Raw genomic sequence first — 12,368 nt, forward strand, 5'->3', positions numbered from 1 at the left:
CGCTACAACCTCCACCTACCAGCCTCCTGCCTTGGCCTCTTAAAGTGCTAAGATTACAGCCTCTGCCCCGCCGCCACCCCATCTAGGAAGTGAGGAGCGTCTCTGCCTGGCCGCCCATTGTCTGGGATGTGAGGAGCCCCTCTGCCCCGCCGCCCCATCTGGGAAGTGAGGAGCGCCTCTGCCCGGCTGCCATCCCGTATAGGAAGTGAGGAACGTCTCTGCCTGGCCGCCCATCGTCTGGGATGTGAGGAGCGCCTCTGCCCGGCTGCCCCATCTGGGAAGTGAGGAGCGCCTCTGCCCAGTCGCCCAACGTCTGGGAAGTGAGGAGCGCCTCTGCCTGGCTGCCCCGTCTGGGAGGTGAGGAGTGCCTCTGCCCGGCCGCCCCATCTGGGAGGTGAGGAGCGTCTCTGCCCGGCCGCCCTGTCTGGGAAGTGAGGAGCGCCTCTGCCTGGCCACCACCCCATCTGGGAGGAAGTGAGGAGCACCTCTGCCCGGCCGCCCCGTCTGGGAAGTGAGGAGCGCCTCTGCCTGGCTGCCCCGTCTGGGAGGTGAGGAGCGCCTCTGCCCGGCTGCCACCCCGTCTGGGAGGAAGTGAGGAGCACCTCTGCCCAGCTGCCCCGTCTGGGAGATGAGGAGCACCTCTGCCCGGCCGCCCCATCTGGGAGGTGAGGAGCGCCTCTGCCTGGCTGCCACCCCATCTGGGAGGAAGTGAAGAGTGCCTCTGCCTGGCTGCCTCATCTGGGAAGTGAGGAGCGCCTCTGCCCGGCCGCCACTCCATATGGGAAGTGAGGAGCGCCTCTGCCTGGCCACTCCGTCTGGGAGGTGAGGAGCGCCTCTGCCCAGCCGCCCCGTCTGGGAGGTGAGGAGTGCCTCTGCCCGGCCGCCACCCCGTCTGGGAGGAAGTGAGGAGCACCTCTGCCCGGTCGCCCCGTCTGGGAAGTGAGGAGCGCCTCTGCCCGGCCACCCCGTCTGGGAGGTGAGGAGTGCCTCTGCCTGGCTGCCACCCCGTCTGGGAGGAAGTGAGGAGCACCTCTGCCCGGCTGCCCCGTCTGGGAGATGAGGAGCACCTCTGCCCGGCCGCCCCATCTGGGAGGTGAGGAGTGCCTCTGCCTGGCCGCCACCCCGTCTGGGAGGAAGTGAGGAGCACCTCTGCCCAGCTGCCCCATCTGGGAAGTGAGGAGCACCTCTGCCCGGCCGCCACCCCATATGGGAAGTGAGGAGCACCTCTGCTTGGCCACCCCGTCTGGGAGGTGAGGAGCGCCTCTGCCCGGCTGCCCCGTCTGGGAGGTGAGGAGTGCCTCTGCCCAGCCGCCACCCCGTCTGGGAGGAAGTGAGGAGCACCTCTGCCCGGCTGCCCCGTCTGGGAGATGAGGAGCACCTCTGCCCGGCTGCCCCGTCTGGGAGGTGAGGAGCGCCTCTGCCTGGCCGCCACCCCGTCTGGGAGGAAGTGAGGAGTGCCTCTGCCCGGCTGCCCCATCTGGGAAGTGAGGAGCGCCTCTGCCTGGCCGCCACCCCGTATGGGAAGTGAGGAGCGCCTCTGCCCGGCCACCCCGTCTGGGAGGTGAGGAGCGCCTCTGCCTGGCTGCCACCCCGTCTGGGAGGAAGTGAGGAGCGCCTCTGCCCGGCCGCCCCGTCTGGGAGGTGAGGAGCGTCTCTGCCCGGCCGCCCCGTCTGGGAAGTGAGGAGCGCCTCTGCCCAGCAGCCCCGTCTGGGAAGTGAGGAGCGCCTCTGCCCGGCCGCCCTGTCTGGGAGGTGGGGAGCGCCTCTGCCCGGCCACCCTGTCTGAGAGGTGTACCCAACAGCTCCGAAGAGACAGCAACCATCGGGAGCAGGCCATGAGGACGATGGAGGTTTTGTTGAAAAGAAGGGGGGGAAGTGTGGGGAAAGGAAGGAGAGGTCAGATTGTTGCTGTGTCTGTGTAGAAAGAGGTGGGCATAGGAGACTCCATTTTGTTCTGACTAGGAGAAATTCTTCTGCCTTGGGATGCTGTTGATCTATGGCCTTTCCCCCAGCCCCGTGCTCTCTGAAACATGTGCTGTGTCAACTCAGGGTTAAATGGATTAAGGGTGGTGCAAGATGTGCTTTGTTAAACAGATGCTTGAAGGCAGCATGCTCTTTAAGAGTCATCACCACTCCCTAATCTCAAGTACCCAGGGGCACAAACACTGCAGAAGGCCGCAGGGTCCTCTGCCTAGGAAAACCAGAGACCTTTGTTCATGTGTTTATCTCCCAACCTTCTCTCCACTGTTATCCTATGACCCTGCCATATCCCCCTCTCCGAGAAACACCCAAGAATGATCAATAAATACTTCATAAATAAAAAAATAATAATAATAATAGTTAAAAGGGTAAACTTTATGTTATCTATATTTTGCCACAATAAAAAGAAGTTTTAAAAAAGTAAACCAAAAAAAAAAAAAAAAAAGAATGTTGAATATTAGCCCCCAATCTCTTCTGGCTTGTAGGGTTTCCATGGAGAGGTCTGCTGTTAGTCTGATGGGCTTCCCTTTGTAGGAGACCTGGCCTCTCTCTCTGGCTGCCCTTAACGTTTTGACATTGAAGAATCTGATGATTATGTGCCTTGGGGATGATCTTCTCATGGAGTATCTTACTGGGGTTCTCTGCATTTCCTGAATTTAAATGTTGGCCTGTCTTCTAGGTTGGGGAAGTTCTCCTGGATGATATCATGAAGTATGTTTTCCAAACTGGTTCCATTCTCCCTGTCTCTTTCAGGTACCCAAATCAGTCGTAGATTTGGTTTCTTTACATAATCCCATACTTACTGGAGGTTTTGTTCATTACTTTTCATTCTTTTTTCTCTATCCTTGTCTGCTTGTCTTATTTCAGAAAGATAGTCTTCAAACTCTGAGATTCTTTCTTCCACTTGGTCTATTCTGCTATTATTACTTGTGATTGCATTGTGAAGTTCTTGTAGTATGTTTTTCAGCTCTATCAGGTTGGTTGTGTTCCTCTTTAAACTGGATATTTTGGCTGTCAGCTCCTGCATTGTTTTATCATGATTCTTAGCTTCTTTGCATTGGGTTACAATATGCTCCTTTAGCTTAGCAAAGTTTGTTTTTATCCACATTCTGAAGCCCAATTCTGTCATTTCAGTCATCTCAGCCTCAACCCAGTTCTGAGTCCTTGCTGGAGAGGTATTGTGGTCATTTGGAAGAAAAGGGGCATACTGGTGTTTTGAGTTTTCATTGTTTTTGCACTGATCCTTTCTTATCTTTGTGGGCTTATCTACCTTTGATCTTTGAAGTTGCTGACTTTTGGATGGGGTTTGTGTGTGTGTTTTGTTGTTGTTGTTTTCTCTTTGTTTTTAACAGTCTGGCTACTCTTCCATAGGGCTGCTGCAGTTTGCTGGGAGTCTGCTCCAGACCCTGGTCATCTTAGTTTTTCCCATACCAGGAGGTATCGCCAGTGAAGGCTGTGAAACAGTAAAGATGGCAGGTTGCCATTTCTCCTGGAAGCTCCATCTCAGGGGGGTACTGACCTGTTGTCAGCTGGAAGGCACCTGGAGGAGGTGGCTGGGGACCCCAGTTGGGAAGTCTCACCTTGTCAGGAGGAACAGGATCAAGGACCCACTTAAAGAAGCAGTCTGGCTACTTTATGGTAGAGCAGCTGTGCTGTGTTGGGGATCCCTTCAGTCCCTGATCAGTTTGGGCTCTCCAAGACCCACAGACTGGACAAGCTGAGATGCCTGAATAGCCAAGGTGGCAACCTGCCCTGTCCCTCTGGGCACTCCAATCCAGGGAGACATTAGAACTGTATAGAACACAGGTGGTGGTGGCTGGAGGCCCTAGCTGGGAGGAGCCGCCCTATGAGGAGGAATAGGTTAGGGTCCTGCTTAAAGAAGTAGTCAGGCCATGCCTGGACAAAATAGCCATGCTGTGCTGGGGAACAGCATCTGCTCCCATTGGCTTGGACTCTCCAAAGCATGCAGGCTGGAATGGCTGAGTACTCCAAACAACCAAGATGGCGGTCCATCCCCACTTCCCTCCCAAACATGCGCGTGCGCGCGCGCACACACACACACACACACACACACACACACACACACACACACACCATCTCAGTGAGAGATCAGAGCTCTGTTCATGGAATACAGGCGGGGTGGCTGGAGTCCCTGGCTAGGAGGTTGGGCCAGTGAGGAAGAATGGATCAGGGTCCTGCTTCAAGAAGCAGTCTGGCCACATTCTGTTAAAGCAGCTATGCTGTGCTCGTGGGGACCCTTCCTTGTCTGGACCTTTTGGATTTTCCAAAGCTCTTAGGCTGGAACAGCTGAGTTGGCCAGACAGCAGAGGCGGCAGCCCACCCCTCCTCCCGGGGACTCCATCCCTTCTCAGGCAGGCTCTACCGTGTTGCTGGTTGCTGGCTGTAATTCCAAGCCAGTGGGTCTTTATCTTGTGAGGTGCCATGGAAATGGGGCCTGCACACTGACGTTGCTTGGCCCCCTGGATTCAGCCCCCTTCCTAAGGGTATGCATGACCTCCCGCCTTGTCTGAGCTGCAGACACTCTTCCTAGCGATCCCAGGGCTCAAGTATGTAAAGCTCCTGGGTCTCTCTGTGCATGCCTGGGCAGCTGCTATGCCAAGACTTCACAAGGCTCTGTGTGTGGGACCCAAGGCCCTAGTGGGGTGGGCCTATGAGGGGTCCTGATCCGTGGGTTGCAAAGATCGTGGGAGAAGCATGGTTTCCGGGGGTCACATAATCACTCACTACTTCCCTTGGCTGGGGGTGGGGGTTCCCTTGGTGCCACGGCCCCACCCTGCTTTACTTCATCCTCCGTGGGTTGTTTCCCTGATTAGTCCCAATGTGGGTACCTGGATATTTTGGTTGAAGGTGCCGTATTCACTTGGCCCTTTCGTTCCTCTCTGTGAGTGCCACGGACCTCAGCTGCTTCTAATCGGCCATCTTGGCCTTATCTCCCACTTATTTTCTTATTTTTTATTGTTTAGTTCATTTCAGTTTTAAGAGTTCATTGTATATTTTGGATAACAGGTCCTTATAAGACATGTCTTGCAAATACTTCCTCCTAGTCTGTGGCTTGTCTTTGTATTCTCTTGACAGTGTCTTTCACAGAATAGAAGTTTTTAATTTTAATGAAGTCCAGTTTATCAATTATTTATTTCATGAATTGTGCCTTTGGTGTTGTATCTCCTGTATTTCAGGAGTTTTTATAGTGTTGCATTCACATATAGGTTTGTGATCCATTTTGTGTTAATTTTTGTGAAGGGTATAGAAAGCTGTGTCTAGATTCATTTTTTTTGCATGTGATGTCCAGTTGTTCCAGCACCATTTGTGGAAAAATAATATCTCTTTCCCAGTGAATGGTTTTGCTCCTTTGTCAAAAATCAGTTGACTATATTCATGCGAGTCTATTTCTGGGCTCTCTATTCTGTTTCATTGATCCATCTATTCTTTCTTCAATACCACAGTGGCTTGATTACTATTAGATTTATAACAGTAAGTCTTAAAGTTGGGTAATGTCAGTTCAGCAACTTTGTTCTCTTCAATATTGTGTTGGCTATTCTAGGTCTTTTGCCTCCCAACATAAACTTTACAATCAGATTGTCAAACTTGCTGGGATTTTGATTGGTATTGCATTGAATCTATAGATCAAGTTGGGAAGATCTGACTTCATTTTTGTTTAATTTGCATTTCTATGAGTACTCATTAAGTAGAATACCTCTTCATGTGCTTCTTAGTCTTTTGGTTTTCTTTCTTGTAAATTACTTTGCCATGTCCTTTGTCCATTTTATTCTGGGGATCCTATCTTTTTCTAGATGCTTTGCAGGATTTCTAGTTGCTTTGCAGGATTTCTATTCTATATATTGGTCCCTCATTAATTTTACATTTTGCAAATATCTTCCCCCAATTTTAGTCTGTTAACTATTCATCATTTTGATCATTGACTAGAGATCCTTAGTTTTACTTTAATCAAATTCATAAATTTCTTACTTTATGGTTTGTATCTTTGGGTTTTGTTTAAAAAGTTTTTTTCGTATAAGTTACAAAGATATTTTCCTGCATTTTCTCCTATTAACTTGATAGTTTTATCTTTACATTTAGATTTTTAATACCCCTGGTGACCACTTTTGGTCCAAAACTTACTTTATTTTTCTTCATGTAGTGACTCAATTTTCCCAGTACTGACTCCAAAATAATGAATTCTTTCCCATTTGAATTGTGATGTCACCTAAATTGGAAATAAAATAAGAGTCTCTCTAGGTCTGACTCTGAGCAGATCTGTGTCTGATGCCGAGCATTCTATCTGGTTGCTTTGGTCTATATGCCTGTTCTTGAAGTGCATACCACACTTTTCTTTTTTAACAATGGCTTCATTATATATCTGATGATGTACTTGTAGAAAAAAACTTGTATGGCTAGTTTTTTTCTTAAGTCTTCTTTTTCATCATTTATCTAAATATTTGTGTACATCTGTTCTCCTATAAAATTTTAAAACTGTATTTATCAGTTCCTCAAAAAATGCAACTGGCATTTTGATTGGTATTGCATTGAATTTGTGGATCAATTTGGAGATAATTATCATCTTTATAATATTTAGTCATCTCATCCAAGAATATGAATTGTCTTTTTATTTGTTAGGTTATCTTTATATTCTTCATTGTAGTTTCATTTTTTCTCCATAGTAGTCTTGCATAGTCTTGGTTAAATTAATTCCTAATACTATATAGTTTTAAATTGTAAGTGGTAGTTTGTCTTTCAAATTTTCTAATATGACTTTTGTGATTTTGTAAGTTTTAAATTTTTACATTAAGTGTTTATCTGGCATCCATGCTGAACTATCTGAATAGTTATAGTAATCATTTTATTCATTCTCATGGATTTTTATAGGTAGATGATCACATGTTTACCCAAAATTTTGTCTTATTTCTTTCAATTTTTAGACTTTGTACTTATTTTCTTTATATTTTGGTCATGACCTCTAGAGTTACAATAAGCAGTAGTGGTAATCAAGCACATTCTTGTTTTGTTCCCAGTCTTAAAAGGAATACACCTAAAGTTTCTCCAGTAAGAATTGTGGTTGGTATTCTGGGAAGATGGCCATGTAACTTTGACTCTCTCCATATTGCCTCATAAAAATAGATAGAGGAACAGTAACATCTAAACTAAGGACTCATGACAATATCTAAAATACAGCTAGATGACAAGGTATCGTGATGACCCTCTAAATAGTGGGGACAAACCACTATTGTATCCCAGTCCTGTGTATCAGAATTTGAGTAGGATGAAGTGGAGGAAAGGCAACTGAGTTTCTAATGGTCCTATGAACAGGAAAAGCCTCAAATTGCCATGATGTACTCATTGGAAAGCACAGTGAGGCAAGAAGGGAAGAGAAGCTAAAATTGGGGATGGGAGAGGGTAATGTTCTACAAGCTTCAATTTGTAAGAGAATGCAAGTGTGCTATAATTACAATAAAGTCTGACTATTCTGGAGCTACCTGGGTTTATAAACTCTTGAAATTAATAAACAGAAGTTTCATTTCAAAACAAAACTCCACTCTTCGAAGAAACTGAAGCAAGTACAATATAAATCAAGCTGAACAGAAACAATAGGGACAAAAAGAAAGGGCCCAGGTAAAAGTGAAGGAAGCAGAGAAGGTAAATCTCAGAACATGTAGCCACAAAGATACAAAGGTCATTTTAGTTAAGCACAAAGCACAAAGGTAGTGCTAGCTAGAGGTACAGTCACATCTCATAAAAAAATTATAAAAAGAAAAGAATAAGGAGCAGAATAACCTCTCTACAGACAGTGAAAGCATGCCAACAGAGATGAAAATAAATTAAAATTTCTACCTAATATTTAAAATGAAGATACAGAAATTTTAAAAATTACAAAACTTAAACAACAACATAAAGCAGAATGAGAGACACTAAAGATGTGTTCATTGAGAAAAAATGCCTTGAAAAGAGGGAAGACTCAATGAAGAGTTAGAAATAAAATTTAAAAATCATTATAGAAATAAAGAAGGCAAGTGGATACAACTTATAATGTCTTAAGTAAAAGGTGGAAAGGATGACATTTTTATAAATAAAAAAGACATGAAAAAGGAGAGAATAATGATATAAGAGAAAGAGATAAACATAGAATGTAGGCAAAGGAGATCCAAAATACAAACAAAAGGAGCCCCTGGAGAAGTCAATGAAAGAGAATATATATTAAACACTATGACTGAAGGAAATTTTTCCAAAATAAGAAACAATTTGAAAGCATATATTGAAAAGATCCACTGTGTTCCTGGGAAAATTGACTCAGAACAGCTAAAACCAAGATATAGTCTAGTAAAATGATTGGACTTTATTTTAAAAAGGAACAAAAATAAATCCTTTGGGCATCCAAGACAAAGAAAAGTCATTAATAAGGGGAAAGCCAGATTGTCACCAGACTTTATGATAGTACTGTTTTATGCCAGAAGATATCAGAATGATAAATGTAATAATTTCATGGGGGAAAAAGTGAGCCATGAACTTCAAATAAAAGCAAATTGATCAAAAATAAAGGCTGCCAAGTGCTATCAGCATACAAGAGAGATCAAGCGGAAAAAAAATTAGAATGTAGAAGACCTAAACAACAACAAATAATACATAGCCATGCACCATTTAATGACAGGGATACAGTCTGAGAAAGACATTGTTAGGCAATTTTATCATTTTGCAAGCATCGTAGAGTATGCTTACACAAACCTAGATGGTAGAGCCTACTACATACTCAGGATATATGGTATAGCCTATTGCTCCTAGGCTACAAACATGTTCATGTTCATGTTACTGTACTGAATACTGTAGGCAATTATAATATAATGGTAAGTATTTGTGTACCTAAACATAGAAAAGACACCGTAAAAATACAGTATTATAATCTTATGGGACCACTATCAAATAGGCTGTCCATTGTTGACCTATATGTCATTATGACCTAAATGTCATACATGTGGTGTATGACCATAATTCTATAGATGCATTGAACCCTGAACACTGAAAACAGAGACTTCATAATCTCTTTAAGTGTTCATGAAACATTCATAAAAATTGACCTTATCTTAAATTACAAAAAAACCTTAATAAATTCTAAAGAAATGAAACACATTTTCTGAGCTTGATATAACATAATGGAAATTAATAACAAAATATTAAAAGATCTGTTCAATTTGAAAATTTAATACATGTTCTTAAATGATTTGGGGTTTTAAAGGAAAATATAATATAAAATTCAAAGTTTTGAAAATCATGAAAATGAAAACATATTAGAGCTATGGGATATGGCTAAAGCAATTATCAGGAAAATATTTATAGCATTAAGTGTCTATTGCAGGAGTAATTAAAAAATGAGACTATGAGTTAAATACCAAATGCAAACAGCTAGAAAAAGAACAATGTATTTCAAAATAAAGCAGCAGGAAAATTAATAAAGACAAAAGCAGAAATTAATGGGATAAAATTAAAGCAGTGGAATTAACAAATACCCCAAAGTTGTCATTAAAAAAATTAGAGAATAGAAACTTATTAGTTAATGTAACGAAGGAAAAAAAGAGAAAGGACAAATACATAAAATTAGAAATGACAAGAGAGCAATAAGGATGAAAAGGGAAGTTTTTATAATCATAAGGCCATTTTGCCCAAATCTATGCAAAACAAAGACAAATACTAGGCTGAGCACAGTGGCTCACATGTGTAACACCAAGTGGGAGAACCACTTGAGGCCAGGAGTTTGAGACCAGCCTAGGCAACATAATGAGACCTTGTTTCTAGAAAAAATAAAAAAAAATTAGCTGAATGTGGTGGCGCATGCATGCCTGTAGTCCTAGCTACGTAGGAGGCAGAGATGGGAGGATCACTTGAACCTAAAAGTTTAAGGTACAGTGAGCTATGACCTTGCCACTGCACTCTAGCCTGGGTGACAGAGCAAGACCCTGTCTCTAAAATAATACATATATAATATATAAATGCATGTTATATATATTATATATATAAATTAAATATTATATAAATACCAAAGTGAAGTGGATAATTTTTAAAGATAAATATGTTTTCAAAATTGACAGAGACAGAAAGTCTATACTGATCAGTATCATAGAAGAAATATAAATATCAAAAAGTAATTAATGAGTTTCCCCACAGTAAAAAGCACTAACCTCAGATGTTTGCATAGAATTCTGCCAAACCTTGAAAATCGTCTAATCATACTACTACTTACATTATTGCTGAGAATAGAAAATTAAACTTCTGAATTTGCTTTATGAATTGAGTATGACATTGATCTCAAAACTTGAGACAGGTTGCACCAATAAAACAAAAATCAAAACAAACCCCACACCAGTCTCACTTATGGGTATTGATGCAAAAATCTTAAAAGATCAGCAAAGAAAACCCAACAGAATGTTAAAAAAAACAATACATCATTACTTAGTGGAATTTATTCCAGGAATACAAAGGTGATTTAATCCAAGGAAATAAGTCAATATAATTCATCATATTAATAAAGATGAGAAAAAAGTTACTATTGTATCCACGGATGGAGAAGAGACATTTAATAATGTCATTAGTTATGTTAAAAAGACTTAAAAAAAGAGATTTATTGGATATTTCCTGTCATAGTTTCCTGAGGCTGCTGGAACAAATTATCATAAAATAGGTGGCTTAAAACAACAAATCTATTTTTTCATAGTTTTGGAGGCCAGAGGTTTTTTTTTAATAAAAAGTAGTTCAAAATGAGTATCATTGGGCCAAAACAAAGGTGTTGGCTGGTCTGCACTGCCTATGGAGGCTCCAGGGGAGAATTTGTTTCTTGCCTCTTCCATCCTTTGGCATTCCTTGGCTTGTGGCTGCATCTCCCCCGTCTATGCCACCATGGTCACATTGCCTTTTTCTTTTTTGCATATGTAAAATCTCCCTCTGTCTTCCTCTCACGTGATTGCATTTAGGGCCCTCTCACATAATCAAGGATACTCTTTCCATCTCAAAATCCTTAATTTAATTATGTCCGCAAAGCCTTTGCCATATGAGGTAACATTTACAGGTTTTAGGAAATAGGACCTGATATTTGAGGCCACTATTTGCCCTACTACACTTCCTCAATGATAAACATAATTCAGCCCCAAACCTAGCATCCTAATAAGGAGACACTGAAAACTTTCCCACTAAAGTCAGGTTCTAGAAAGGGACCAATTTCTACTCCTATATGACATTATTTTGAAGCTATTGACCATTATAATTAGATAAGAGAAAACAACTGGAGGATACAGTAATTGGAAGTGAAGAGATATTTTCAGATGACATGATTATATATCTGGAAAATCCACAACAATTGATAAAAACTTACCTCAAATAAAAAAATAGTAACGAAGCAGCTCACAAAATTAACATTTAAAAATCAATTGCTTTAGTAATATAAACAAAACCCATTACAAAATATAATGGAAGAGAATCCTCTCATTTATGATATAACAAAGAAAGTAAGTGCCAAGTTATAAACTCAATTACAAGTATCCAAATCCTATATGAGAAAAATACACTTGAAAATTACAAAAGTTGATTGCAACAAATGAAAAAATGTACCTTGTTCTTGGAGAAAAACTCAACATCATAAAAAATAACATTCTCACTATTTTAATTTATAAACTTGTGAAATACCCAATAAGAATATAATCAGATTTCGTCCCCACAACCCCCAAATAGACAAGTTGATTATAAAATTTACCTGAAAGGACATCAAGCAAGAATAGTCAAACACTCTGAAAAAGAAGAGAAATCAAATGAGAGTGGGAGGAGTTTCTTTTACCAAAAATTAAAATATACCATAAACCCTTTATAATTAACACAATTTGGTATTGACACACAAATAGGCAAATGGGACAAAAAATAGAAAAATGAGAAATAAAGTAGAAGTGCATTTGGAAATTTAGTATACGATAAAGACAGCCTCTCAAATCAGTAAGGAAAAGATACATTTTAAAAAACAAGTGTTTTCAAAAATATAGGAAGGATTGTGGTTACTTTAGAAAGATTAATACAATTAGGAAAAATTCTGCACAATATGTATCAATGGAATTCAGCTGATCAAACTTAAAATATTATTCCTTGCATTATAGTTCTGAGTAGGTACCATAGGTAATAGTTCTATTGTGTTGTTCACTTTAAATTAGAGTGATAAAGTTTTTTAATAAGTAGAATTGGGATGCTGTGTAGCTGGCGTTGGCCTGGTAAATGTTTAATACACATGTATGTGCATATATATATGTGTGTGTATGTATGTATAGTATAAATTTTACTGATATAAAGGATGTTTAGCAAGCATTTAAAAAATAATAATAAAATATACAATTCTTTCTATTATAAAT

Source organism: Pongo pygmaeus, chromosome 4 (genome assembly GCF_028885625.2).
Source record: "Pongo pygmaeus isolate AG05252 chromosome 4, NHGRI_mPonPyg2-v2.0_pri, whole genome shotgun sequence".
Taxonomy (NCBI): Eukaryota; Metazoa; Chordata; class Mammalia; order Primates; family Hominidae; genus Pongo; species Pongo pygmaeus.